At 31.7% G+C, this 14,059-nt stretch overlaps 8 non-coding genes across 8 annotated transcripts; 7 read left to right on the top strand and 1 right to left on the bottom strand.

Moving 5' to 3' along the window:
- The first annotated feature begins 424 nt into the window (after positions 1-424).
- Trnav-aac lies at positions 425-497 on the top strand. The gene has a single exon. It is a non-coding gene; the product is annotated as a tRNA-Val (tRNA).
- A 165-nt stretch (positions 498-662) lies between these two features.
- Positions 663-735, top strand: Trnav-aac. The gene has a single exon. It is a non-coding gene; the product is annotated as a tRNA-Val (tRNA).
- A 663-nt stretch (positions 736-1,398) lies between these two features.
- Positions 1,399-1,471, top strand: Trnav-cac. The gene has a single exon. It is a non-coding gene; the product is annotated as a tRNA-Val (tRNA).
- A 405-nt stretch (positions 1,472-1,876) lies between these two features.
- On the top strand, positions 1,877-1,949 carry Trnav-aac. The gene has a single exon. It is a non-coding gene; the product is annotated as a tRNA-Val (tRNA).
- A 108-nt stretch (positions 1,950-2,057) lies between these two features.
- Trnav-aac lies at positions 2,058-2,130 on the top strand. Its single transcript has one exon. It is a non-coding gene; the product is annotated as a tRNA-Val (tRNA).
- Positions 2,131-2,295: 165 nt separating this feature from the next.
- Positions 2,296-2,368, top strand: Trnav-aac. Its single transcript has one exon. It is a non-coding gene; the product is annotated as a tRNA-Val (tRNA).
- A 10,137-nt stretch (positions 2,369-12,505) lies between these two features.
- Trnav-uac lies at positions 12,506-12,578 on the top strand. Its single transcript has one exon. It is a non-coding gene; the product is annotated as a tRNA-Val (tRNA).
- Positions 12,579-13,762: 1,184 nt separating this feature from the next.
- Positions 13,763-13,835, bottom strand: Trnav-cac. The gene has a single exon. It is a non-coding gene; the product is annotated as a tRNA-Val (tRNA).
- Positions 13,836-14,059: the final 224 nt, after the last annotated feature.

Below are 14,059 nucleotides of genomic sequence, written 5' to 3'. Positions count from 1 at the left end.
CGATGTTCTCAATATTGCTGCAAATGGGATTTATTTTTGTAGGTTTTGTGGTGTAGTGGTTATCACATCTGCTTAATACGCAGAAGGCCGCCGGTTCGAACCCGGCCGAAATCATCTAATGAAATCCTGTATATTCATCAAAGCGAATAAAGGGTTTTGGTGGTTTACTGATTGTCGCTGCAATCTCATAATGAATCTTACAGCGATGTACTCAATCTGGCTGCAAATGAGATTTATTTTTATAGGTTCCATGGTGTAGGCCGCCTGTTTGATCCCGGCCGGAATCATATAATAAAATCCTCTATATTTATTCAAATCCAATAAAGGCTTTTGGTGGTTTATTGACTGCCGGTACAATCTCACGATGAATCATACATCGAAGTCTTCAATATTTATTCTGAGCTTTTATTAAGTATTGGCGATGCGTTTCGTGGTGTAGTGGTTATCACATCTGCTTAACACGCAGAATGCCGCCGGTTCGATCCCGGTCGGAATCATGTAATGTAATACTCTTCATTTATTCAAAACCAATAAAGGCGTTTGGTGGTTTATTGACTGTCGGTGCAATCCCACGATGAATCATATATCGAAGTCACCAATATTTACTTTAAACTTTTATTAAATATTGGCGATGCGTGCTGCAAATGCGTTTTATTTTTGTAGGTTCCGTGGTGTATTGGTTATCACATCTGCTTAACACGCAGAAGGGCGCCGGTTCGATCCCGGCCGGAATCATCTAATGTAATCCTCTATATTTATTCACAGCCAATAAAGGGTTTTGGTGGTTTATTAATTGTCGTTGCAATACCATGATAAATTATACATCTGCTTAACACGCAGAATGCCGCCGGTTTGATCCCGGTCGGAATCATGTAATGTAATACTCTTTATTTATTCAAAACCAATAAAAGCGTTTGGTGGTTTATTGACTGTCGGTGCAATCTCACGATAAATCATACATCGAAGTCTTCAATATTTATTCTAAGCTTTTATTATATATAGGCGATGAGTGCTACAAATGCGTTTTATTTTTGTAGGTTTCGTGGTATAGTGGTTATCACATCTGCATAACACGCAGAAGGCCTAGAAATCATCTAATGAACTATCTAATGAAATCCTCTATATTTATTCAAATCCAATGAAGGCTTTTGGTGGTTTATTGATTGTCGGTGCAATCCCATGATGAATCATAAATCATACACAAGACCGCCGGTTCGATCCCGGCCGCAATCATCTAATGAAATCCTTTGTATTTATTCCAAACAAATGAAGAATTTTGGTGGTTTATTGACTATCGGTGCAATCCCACGATGAATCATACATCAAAGTCTTCATTATTTATTATAAGCTTTCATTAAATATTGGCTATGCGTGCTGCAAATGCGATTTATTTTTGTAGGTTCCGTTGTGTAGTAGTTATCACATCTGCTTCACACGCAGAAGGCCGCCGGTTCAATTTCGGCCGGAATCATGTAATAAAATCCTCTATATTAATTCAAAACCAATGAGGATTTTTGGTGATATATTGATTGTCGGTGCAATCCCATGATGTCAATCATACATCGATGTCCTCAATATTTATTCTAAGCTTTTATTGAATATTGGCGATGCTGCCTGCAAATGCGTTTTAATTTTGTATGTTTCGTGGTGTAGTGGTTATCACATCTGCTTTACACGCAGAAAGCCGCCGGTTCGATCCCTTCCGGAATCATCCGATGAAATACTTTGTATTTATTCCAAGCAAATGAAGAATTTTGGTGGTTTATTGACTATCGGTGCAATCCCACGATGAATCATACATCAAAGTCTTCATTATTTATTTTAAGCTTTTATTAAATATTGGCGATGCGTGCTGCAAATGCGGTTTATTTTTGTAGGTTTCGTGGTGTAGTGGTTATCACATCTGCTTAACACCCAGAAGGCCGCCGGTTTGATCCCGGCCGGAATCATCTAATGAAATCTTCTATATTTATCAAAACACAAGATTGTCGGTGCATTATCATGATGAATTTTACATCGATGTCCTCAATATAGCTGCAAATGCGTTTTTTTTTGTAGGTACCGTAGTGTAGTGGTTATCACATCTGCTTAACACGCAGAAGGCCGCCGATTCGATCCCGGCCGGAATCATATAATAAAATCCTCTATATTTATTCAAATCCAATAAAGACTTTTGGTGGTTTATTGACTGTCGGTGCAATCTCACAATGAATCATACATCGAAGTCTTCAATATTTATTCTAAGCTTTTATTAAATATTGGCGATGCGTGCTGCAAATGCGTTTTATTTTTGTAGGTTCCGTGGTGTAGTGGTTATCACATCTGCTTAACACGCAGAAGGCGGCCGGTTCGATCCCGGTCGGAATCATCCAATGCAGTGGTTCCCAACCTGGGGGTAATTACCCCCGCAAGGGTAAAACGAAGATTCTAGAGGGGTAACAAAGGATGGCACAAAATAGTATTAAAATAGCAATAAACAAAATAATAGTACGGTAAACAAAATAAAATAAAGTCATATGTTTGCGCTGCAAGTGGACACAATTATTGATGTTTTCACGATACTTTAAAGTTGACGATGTGAAGGAGAAATATTTGTTCTGCAAGTCTTTGCCCACTACTACGCGCGGCGAAGACGTATTTCAAACGCTAAAAGAGTTTATTAAGGAAAATGGCCTGATACACCATTTCTCTTTGGCTGTGGAAACGCTTCCACCTGATTTGCTAAACACGTTGTAAAAATTGTTAATCATATTCGAGGCAGCGCCACTAACTCAAAATTATTCAAAGTTGTATGCGATGTAGTTGGAGCTACATTTAATTTTCTTTTGTACCATACAGACATGGCCGGTCCTGGGGTCCTTAGCGGCCACATGCCGAAGGAGAAGTTTATGTTTTCATAAAAAAATCCGAATTGCTAATTTTATGTTTTCTCGACGTTTCAAGCCATTCTGAATCGAATGAGACCAATATTAGAAAAAGTATGTGTGTGTGTGTATGTGTGTGTGCGTGTATGTAAACAAATTTTTTGCCGCAAATCGACGTTTTTTCTAAAACGGCTGGACCGATTTCAAAAATTTAAAAGCCACTCGATGTATCTCGATGAGGACTATTGTCGATGTATCTCGACGATCAGCCAAGCCGTTTCTTTATAAATCGCAGAAAAGTGAAAAATTTTTCGTCTACGTTTTAGCCCGCAATTCTGAATCGATTTTGAAAATTCACAAACCGTTCGAAAGATATTGATTGGAAATCGTGCTGATTAGTTTTTGGTAGAGATCGGCCGGGCCGTTTTCTTGTAATAAAGTTGAAAAAAAAAATTCGACGATTTTTATGATTATTTTTTTGACGGTAGATACCATAGTCTTCTAGATCATACTAAAATATTACGGCCGTACGACAACTGGTTCAGCTTTAAAAATTCATCAAAGTTTGCAAAAATTAGTATGGTCTTTTTGGCATTTGTCAAAATTGAACCGCCTGAACCGATTTCAGATATTTAAAAAGCATTTGATGTATCTCGATGAGGATTATCGTTTCTCAGTTTTGTGCGACGATCGGCCGAGCCGTTCCTTTGTAATTTGGAAAAAAGTGTTAAACCTTTCGTCCACATTTAAGCTCATACTACCGAACCGATTTTAAAAAATCAAAAACTGTTCGAAAGATATTAGTTAGGAATGATACTGATTAGTTTTAGGTAAAAATCTACCGAGCCGTTTTCTTGTAATTAAATGTTGAAAAAAAATTTAAGCCGATTTTTATGAAACTTTTTTTGGCGATATATATCATGGTCTTATAGAACATACTGAAATATTACGGCCTTACGACAAGTAGTTTAATTTTAAAAATTTATCAAAGTTTGAGAAAATGAGTAGTTTTTTTGACGTTTGTTAAAAATAAAATTAGACGATTTAGTTGGTATAACGAGTGTACTTGGTGTTGAACATAGTAAACAATCAAAGTCCTACGGAAACTGGTTCAATTATAATTATTGATTAATTAATATTAATGATTTTTGAGAATTTGTTTTTAGAAAATATTCCGAATTAACGTGTTCGTTTGTTCGTTTGCAATGATGTGTAATAAATCCACTCGGAATACTTTTAATCACTCATAAATTAATTTATTTATTATTGATCAAGTCGATTATTTATACATATCGGGAAGTTTATGTAACTTGCCTCAAGGCTAAATACCAAACCAACTAGTTTTTTCTTATAATCAATAGTTATGTTTGCATGTATATTTTTTATAATATTTGTATTATTTGACACAATTATTACAAAATATTTATTTTAACAAAACAATAAAACACAAAAACAAAACTGTATCAAAATCCTAAGTTAAGGGGATAAACCAGTAGTTTCCATCCTTTTCCTCCTTGCGCCCCCCTTTCGAAAGAAAAAAATATTGCGCCCCCCCCCCCTAATTGTTCTAATAATTTAATTTAAATATACTTAACTGAAATTATGCCAAATAATACACAATATTAAAAAATACATACAAACATAACTAACGATTATAAGACAAAATAATTTTAATGAAAACAAATCATAGAAAAATAATAATCACACCATTAGAAAAAAGTAATGCGACGGTTGAGCTTGTTTTTCAGCATATCATCATATTTCACAATGACAAATAGATTTCTGTTCCATTCGTATTTGAACATATCTAGATTTTTTTAGATGGCAGTTTCTCAGCATTTAAAATTAATATTTCAATTACTCAACATTTAAAATTAATATTTTTAAAACAGCGTCGCGCCCTCCTTGGAACGGTATGAGGCCCCCTTAGGGTTGGTGCGCCCCACAGGTTGGAAATCGCTGGGTTAAACACTCACAACTGATGATAATACAAATATGTGTATGATAAAAAAGTTTAATAGTTTTATAGCCTGCAATATTTGTGGTATGAAAAATGTTATATTTTATTCAATGTTTATGAAATTTTGAAATTCACATTTAATACGCCTGTAGGCATTATAATAATAGATGCTTGGCATGCTCCTAATTCTAATTGGGATATAGAAAATGTTTAAGTTGAATTTTATTCTATTATCAACTTCTTGTAAGGTAAGTCATAATAATCGTAAAAAATTGAAAATGGAAATTTTTGCATATCTTTACGTTTCAAAGGTTGCAGAACATTTGAAGTATGTGTATTTGTGTATGTATGTTTGGATGCAATTATCGTCCACGATTTCGGGCGCACGGATTTTTTGAATGATTCAAAAAACCTTTGCTTCCTGTTGATGGCAAGACGTGCTGCGTCCCGTAGAGCATTTTTAAAACAAGTTTTTATTTTTGGTCAACTTTCTCCCATTAATAAATTACTTATAATGTATTCTTTTATTGTTGCATTTATTTTTGAAATAAGTTTTTTTTATTTGCATTTTTATATTAATAGATACACACCTATTAAACAGGCTGATTAAGTAATAATTTAACGTTCACTTTCTGCTTTCTTACAAGTAATATTAATACTACTAAAAACCATACAACTTTGCACATTGCAGTACCACCCAAGAATATATTTTCAACGCACGATTCAAATGATAATTTTTAGTTATTCTTTCTAAAAAGTCTAAAATTTGTTTACAAATTTCTGTGAAAAAGTCAATGTAAAAACATAAAAAGCAAATTATTAATATTATTAATTTGTATTTTTTAATATTTTATACAATTCGATATTATTTTGTAATAAATTCATATATACATTAAATTAAAATTAAAATATTCTATATAAATTAAAATATTGATTTAAATATTTTGATACTGATAATTACAGTTATAACTGGAATAGAACTTTTTCCATGAATTAACAAATTAAATAATTTTTAATTGATTTAAGAGTATAAAATGCAAAAATTATTAATAATTAGAAGTGACTTAAAAAAAATCGTTTACTTAGAAGCTTGAGCAAGAAAAAACTGGAAAGTAACAAATTTAAAAATAAAGATTTATTTGATTTTTTTTATTTGTAAGACTTTTTGATATAAGTTTATAATTATCAGTAATGCGTGCAACCTATAGTGATACATCTATATATATTAATAAAAACAATTATCTAAATACCTAATTATGACAATTGTACTTATAGCTAGAATGCAACTCTTTTCCACACCACCCAGGAGGTAGAGTTGCTAGGCGCGTTTTTTTTAATGTGGTGTCGCCACAGAAATGCAACGACTTCTGCAGCCCTAATCCACCTAAACTAACTTATTGACTAATTATTCTTAACTAATAAACGAATTGTACCGAATGTAACGCGAAAAGAACCTCGCGAGATGACCTAATGTACCCAAAAATTTCGATTTTTAAAAGCGAAAGAACCTCTCGGTGTGTAGTGTTGTATGAAATTTTAATATGGAAATTGTAGTTCGGTTTTATAACGGTGATTGTGATATTATAAAAAAAAGCATCCACATGATGTACCCCCCAGAGTACAGAAGTACTCCCCAAATACACCATGCAATTACTTGGAAAAAAGACTTCATAGTCTCCCAGCCTATGAAGCTTATGGACAAATCATTTTGTGATTTGCAATTATTAATTAATTAATGTAAAAAAGCGCGGAAAAAAGAAATGTTCTTCCACAACGCCACCCCGTTTGAGCTCAAACAAAAGTACGCGAAAAACCCCAAAAAAGGTATGACTGAAGATATTAACGTAAAAACGCGAATTAATAATACGCAAACAACTTTAAAAAACGTATGACCGAAAACGCCCCTTATAAATAATATAACTACTTAATAGTAATTACTTAATAATAATAGAATAATATAACTAAAGTCTTCTCACACTTCATATTCATCTTGATATTCACCAATCCGGCAGTTTTCTTCTGTTGGTCTTGATCCGTCAGCAGTCTTCTGTTGGTCCTGGTTGGCCCCTGGAAAGTGATGGATAATTATGAAATAAAAATTGATTATTATTTTAAATTAATTTGAAAATAAATTACAAAATATTCGATCGAAATTTTTACGTCAAAAGGACCCTTAACTAAACATTAGTTTAAGACTAATATAATACAATAATATCGATACACTATTATAAAGATCCAATGATAATAATACAATATAATTAAAGTTTTTTCTTACATTTTATCTTTGCTCCATATGATTTCATTTATGCGCATAATCTCCAATCTGGTAGCGGCTTCCTGGTTGTTTTGAAGAGGAAACTTCTGGAAATCTTCTTGGAAATACACCTGAAACGAGATTAAAAAAACACAAATTTCCCTAAAAGGGATGAGCATATAAACGGGGCCCCGGTAATGTTAATATTAAAATATTATATACTTATATAAATGTAAGTCTAGATAACGACTAATTATATGTAATACGAGAAAACTAATACATGCATGCATATTATCCTGAAATGTGCTTCTCCTGTAGCAGTTGGTCTTGGAATTGATTCCTCTTGTATCACAAGTCCCTCCTGGGTTGTGCTTCTCCTGTAGTAGTTGGCCTCGGCATTGATTCCTTTTGTATCACAAGTCTATTCTGGGTTGTGCTTCTCCTGTAGTAGTTGCTCTTGGTATTGATTGATATACTTTTTTTTAAAAAATTCAAACACTTTTCAAGCACTGCGTCTTCAACATTTCTCCGTCACGGGAGACCCATTGTGCAATAACGAATATAGTACATATAAGCAAAAAAATCCGTTAAAATAAATATAAGTAATTTGAGAAACAAGCTGGATTTCAAAATTTCAAACTAGATGTTTGAATGCGCATATAACGTAAGGTAATTAATAAAATAATTCAAAAAAAAATTAACATTACTCTTATAATGTACATATAGTATTATTTATGAATTAAAGCGTATGGCGTTGCTCCGCTTCTGGGAAAAACTTAATGCAAAAAAAATTAACAACCACAAATTCAAAAAAACATACTCTTATAATGTACATATAGTATTATTTATGAATTAAAGCGTATGGCGTTGCTCCGCTTCTGGGAAAAACTTTGCAAGCAACCACACACCGACAAACAAAAATTAATTTAATAATATTAATTTAATAATTAATCGCGGACTACTCAAACCTGCCGAGGGGGGAGGGCGACAGGTTTTAAAAACGCGCAAACTCGGCTTTAAAAATCGTTTTAAACGATGAAAAAATTATAAATGATTAACGATAATAGTTTCGAACTCAATTTTCCGCACAAACAAAACAGAAAAACGGTTGGACGCAAGTAGTAACTAAGCCATGATAAAAATAGATTAATTAAAAATTTTAAATATAATAAAATGTAAAAAAAGGCACAATGAATCCCCAGTCACCCGCCACTCTGCAAAACACCACACAAAATCTGAAACAAGTTAAATAAAAAGAAAATTAATTAAAATAATAAAATAATATAAATAAATAAATACTAGTCAGTTGTAAATACAGTAGAAGTGCCTTAGTCGCGCTTCTTTCATTTGCGTTTTTGCAATTCCTGGCCAAAAAAAAAATTAAAAAAAAGTAGTAGTAGTAGTATTTCAAACATAGGATTTATAATAAAATTGTATGTTGACTACTAAATCTGTTCTAAACCGACAAGGTACACATTACAATCTAAATATGTATTAGGTTATTTATGTTAATTCCGAAGCTAAAATTGAATATATTCGTTACAAAAAAAGACGAAGGCGACTTCTCAGCAAATATATATTAGAGTATAAAAAGTAATATGAATCGTTTAATATAAAAGTGACGAATATTTACTTCAATTTATTTGAATTCTTTTATTCATTATTGAACAGTGAATCAAGACAAACACAATCGAGCAAAACACAAATTCCATGCAACGTATTTAAAACTGAATATATGAAATTATTACACAATATAAATATTTTTAAAAGACTTACCATTGAACTGTCCCCACGAACTCCAAACACTGAATGGTTTGACTTCGGTTTTTGGACCCAATTTATAAGGTCGAAACGGCGTGAATTGTTACCAGATGATATTAAAATTCAATAATTGTTATCTATTCGGAATAGTTTTGGGATCAGAATCATAGAGGGCGCAATACGAAAGTAAATATGCAATTTTAACTCAGTAGTAATCTAACCTTCGTGACGGTTGTTGTCAAGTATTATTTCTCTTAATTATATTTTTATTTATGTTTGTGGCTTAATAATTTGTGTGTTTTGTCGACTAACAATGAACAGTAGTATATAAATATATATATATATATATATATATATACTACTGTTATATATATATATATATATATATATATATAATATATATATATATATATATATATATATATATATATATATATTATTTATTTATTTGTGTGTAAGTGAAATATAAGGAAGGTTTCGGATGCAACGCTATTTTATTAAATACCAATAAAATATCATAACAAATTATAATATGGTGCAGATAACAGCCGAGATTTTTTCTAAAAGTTAAAAATATCAGTTAATATAATTAATGCGATAAACATTTTATAAAAATAGTATTTGGTATGAGTTTTTGTTCTACTATGTATAATCACATAATAATTTGTATGTTACAATAATTATTCTATATTTCTGGATTATTTGTTTGCTGTGTCCTCTGACAATGAGTGGAGGCCTGCCAAGCATTTCTCAAGTTGAATTTTGTCTATTTGTATCAACTTTCTCGCATTATTAAATTAATTAGAATGTATTTTTTCTTGTTAAATTTATTTGCATACTATTATATATATATCTTATATATAAAATTCTTCTGTAACAATGTAAGTTTCATATTTCCTCCTAAACTATAATTCGGATTTTCATGAATCTTCCTGAAGTTTGTTCGGGAAATTTTTTAGAATGTTTTGATTCATAGAAATATAGTTAGATTGTAGAAATAAATAGAAAAAATTATAAAAAACCGCTTATCATTGTTTGCCCTTGAAAATATTTGAAACTTAGTTTGACATTAAAAACAATTGAGGACTGTCATTTGCCAAACATTTCTATTCACTTATAGGCTAAGGCGATATTAGAATATAATAAATTCATAATTATGAATAAGAAAAATTTAATGTCTACATTATTAATGCCGAAAAGCAGCTGAGATGTGCCAAAAATTAAATTAATATAAGATGCAAATAATTTAACATGCATTTGACAAGTGATGCAGTCTGCGCATGCGTCTGACGTGCGCGTGGTTTGCTTTTGCTTGCAATAATTTTGTTTGCGCACTTTGCGAACAGATTCGCCGTACGAATTCGCGCAAAGGAGCGAGCCATAAGTGATTGCGCTCAAACATATTCAATTTGCAGTCGTTTTGCCTTACTATACTAAATCACAATACAAAAAAAATTATTTAGAAGTTTCATTGTGTCAAAAATTCATATGTTTGTCATTGGGTACGGAATATTTACTCAATGGAGCGCTTTGGGTCTGAAATTTTTACTATTTTCCAATTCGTTTGGAATTTTGAAACTAGGTTCATCTTATTCTTCAGAAGTGAAAACAATTTAGACTCCTTTACCACTTCTCGGGTGGATGACATTTCTTTTCAGTGGTGTAATTTTACTTTTTTCAAAATAACGTTGGGTATCGATAAAAAAACTAATTATACGAGAAAAATATTTAATAATGTTTTTCAAAAAACGAAATACTTTTCAAGTTACTGGCTACTGAATATTTGTTTTTTTTTTGCGTTTTTCATCATTTTTTGCTAACACCTTCAAAAATATACATTTTAACGAAAATCATGTAATGAACAGAATTATATCAATTAAAATCTTAATAAATCGTTATTTTATAGTGTTTTAGGAACATTATTAGGCTAGATATAAAATGGGTTTTTATAGTGCTCAAAATAAGCTTTAAAATGAGTACTTCTGCGTGTAAAATGAGTGAGCTATCATGCAGATAAAGGACGCATGCAATGTTTTTTTTTTTCATTTAAATCAAATACTTTGAGTGCCATATCCACCAAAATTAAAAATAATCGTATTCAATCTAGAATTAACTTGGTTTAAGAGATCTTGATGGATTCTAGAAAATACCACAACTTTAGTACAAATGATTCTCAAAAAACTCATGATTTCATGAAAAAAAAACATTTAAAAAAAAACATTTAAAAAAAAACAACCAATTTCTCATCATAATACCTCTGAAAGAATACGTATAAAAGTATATATATATAAGAAAATTCGAGGTATTTTTCTGACTAATTATTATTGTTTATTATTTTTTCGTTACACAAATATTGATAGATGTATGATTAATTAAGGAGCTGTCCAACCAGAGGTCTTTCGAGCCCTTTAAAACTTCGCCGTTTTACAATAAGAGAAGTTACGGTAAAATTAATGATAGAGAAAGTTGTAGCTCATTTAATCACATTTAAAATAGTGTATTACAAGTTCTGATAAAATCAGAATTAAAAGAGTAATAATCCAATTAATGCTGTGGATGGTGACGGAGTGCAAATTGTTAAAAACATTGAAATTAAGATAAAGATTAGCCTATTTCCAAAATATCAAGTAAATTGGAGCACAGTAAAAAAATTCACAGAGCAATAATTTTGTTGATTGCAAGTTGAATAGAGCACATGTGAACATGATTTGACAAATTAATTCACTTCAAATATAAACTTAAGCAATAATGTATATTGATTTATTGGAGAAAAAAATGTAATTTAGATATTAAAATTACTAAAAGCCAGTTAAAATATGGTACGAAATTATAAAAATTATAGGCAACATTTTTAAAGCATATATTTTGGGTAAAAAAATAAAAGGTGATATTGCACCTTTACCGCGAATGCTATATATTAATTCTTTCTGAATTTGTTGTCCTTTTTAAAAGATTTCAATTTTCAACACGTGTATCTTATGCTGTGACATAAATCACAAAGGCAGACGATCATTTTTATTGTGATAAATTTGGAAAATCGATGTTTTAGTCGTGAATAAACAAAAAATCATTTATTTATACATCCACATCTACAGGTATGACTAAAAATACTATATAACCCTTAAATGCAATAAAATAAATTGAGCTATTGGAAATAAATTTGTTCTATAAATCGCACTGTATAATTTTTAATATACAATTTTATTGAACATTTTTTAATATTTGTTAAATGAATAATTAAAGTGTTAACTGTGGGAATTGAGAACAATCATTTTATTTGAAATAGTTCTACATTCAACATCACTCATATATTGGTGTAAATAGTAATTCAAAAAACAGTAATTATTATTTTTAACTAAGCAGTAAATATTAGTATAAAAAATTTAAAAATTGTAGACATGAGTACAGAACAACGTCTGTCGGGTCAGCTAGTATATATATATATATATATATATATATATATATCAAGCATGGTAAATTATTTATAAGTGCGGCCCGCCACATAATTTTAGAATTGAATACCTTCACCTACACCTAGCCTGCGTACAATGGCTATGCAAAACGTAAATATTACGGGCATAGCCCGCGTACGATAATCCTCAATAATTATTCTAAGCTCTTATTAAATATTGGCGATACGTGCTGCAAATGCGTTTTATTTTTGTAGTGTCCGTGGTGTAGTGGTTATCACATCTGCTTTACGCGCAGGAGGCCGCCGGTTCGATCCCGCCCGGAATCATCTAATGGAATCCTCTATATTAATTCAAAACCAATGAAGGGTTTTGGTGGTATATTGATTGTTTTATTTTCGATCCCGGTCGGAGTCATCTAATGAAATCCTCTACCTTTATTTAAAACTAATAAAAGGTTTTCGTGGTTTATTTACTGTCGGTGCAATCCCACTACGCATCCTACATAGAAGTCTTCAATATTTATTCTAAGCTTTTATTAAATATTGGCGATGCATGCTGCAAATGTGATTTACTTTTGTAGGTTCCGTGGTGTAGTGGTTATCACATCTGTAATCCTCTATATTTATTCAAAACGAATAAAGGCTTTTGGTGGTTTATTGATGGTCGGTGCAATCCCACGATGAATCATATATCGAAGTCTACAATATTTATTTTAAGCTTTTATTAAATATTGGCGATGCGTGTTGCAAATGCTTTTTATTTTTGTAGGTTCCGTGGTGTAGTGGTTTGAAATGATATGGGGTGTTTGTTGAATTGATTTGGGTTCCAAATATTGGTTGATCCACTCTCCAATTCGGTGATAAATCCGTCCAACCAAGACATTATTAGACTGGACTCTCTTCTAAGACATCACTGAATTTGATAGACGATCACTACTCTATTTATTCAGTATAGGACGTGACATATGTGCACTTCCGCATTCGTGCGCTGGCCTTGTACTTTGGTTATTTATTAAAACCGCACAAAATGCATTATTACACAATAGGTTATCACATCTGCTTTACACGCAGAAGGCCGCCGGTTCGATCCCGGCCGGAATCATCTAATGTAATCTTCTATATTTATTCAAAACGAATAAAGGTTTTTGATGGTTTATTGATTGTCGGTGCAATCCCATGATGAATCATAAATCATACAGAAGGCCGCCGGTTCGATCCCGGCCGGAATCATCTAATTGAAATCCTATATATTTATTCAAAGCCAATAAAGGGTTTTGGTGGTTTATTGATTGTCGTTGCAACACCATGATAAATCATACATCAAAGTCCTCAATATTTATTCTAAGCTTTTATTAAATATTGGCGATGCGGGCGCAAATGCGTTTTATTTTCGTAGGTTCCGTGGTGTAGCGGACATCGACGTATGATTGACACCATGGGATTGCACCGACAATCAATATATCACCAAAAATCTTCATTGGTTTTGAATTGATATAGAGAATTTTATTACATGATTCCGGCCGAAATTGAACCGGCGGTCTTCTGCGTGTGAAGCAGATGTGATAACCACTACACCACAGAACCTACAAAAATAAAACGCATTTGTAGCACGCATCGCCAATATTTAATAAAAGCTTAGAATAAATATTGAAAACTTTGATGTATGATTTATCATGGGATTGCACCGACAATCAATTTACCACCAAAACCCTTTATTGGTTTTGAATAAATACAGAGGATTTCATTACATGATTCCGGCCGGGATCGAACCGGCGGTCTTCTGTATGATTTATGATTCATCATGGGAT

Source organism: Ctenocephalides felis, unplaced genomic scaffold (genome assembly GCF_003426905.1).
Source record: "Ctenocephalides felis isolate EL2017-DRISC unplaced genomic scaffold, ASM342690v1 CF-g0.4_SCAFFOLD_00845, whole genome shotgun sequence".
Classification (NCBI taxonomy): Eukaryota; Metazoa; Arthropoda; class Insecta; order Siphonaptera; family Pulicidae; genus Ctenocephalides; species Ctenocephalides felis.
The sequence above is the reverse complement of the archived record's forward strand: the minus strand, read 5'-3'. Positions and strand labels throughout refer to the sequence as shown.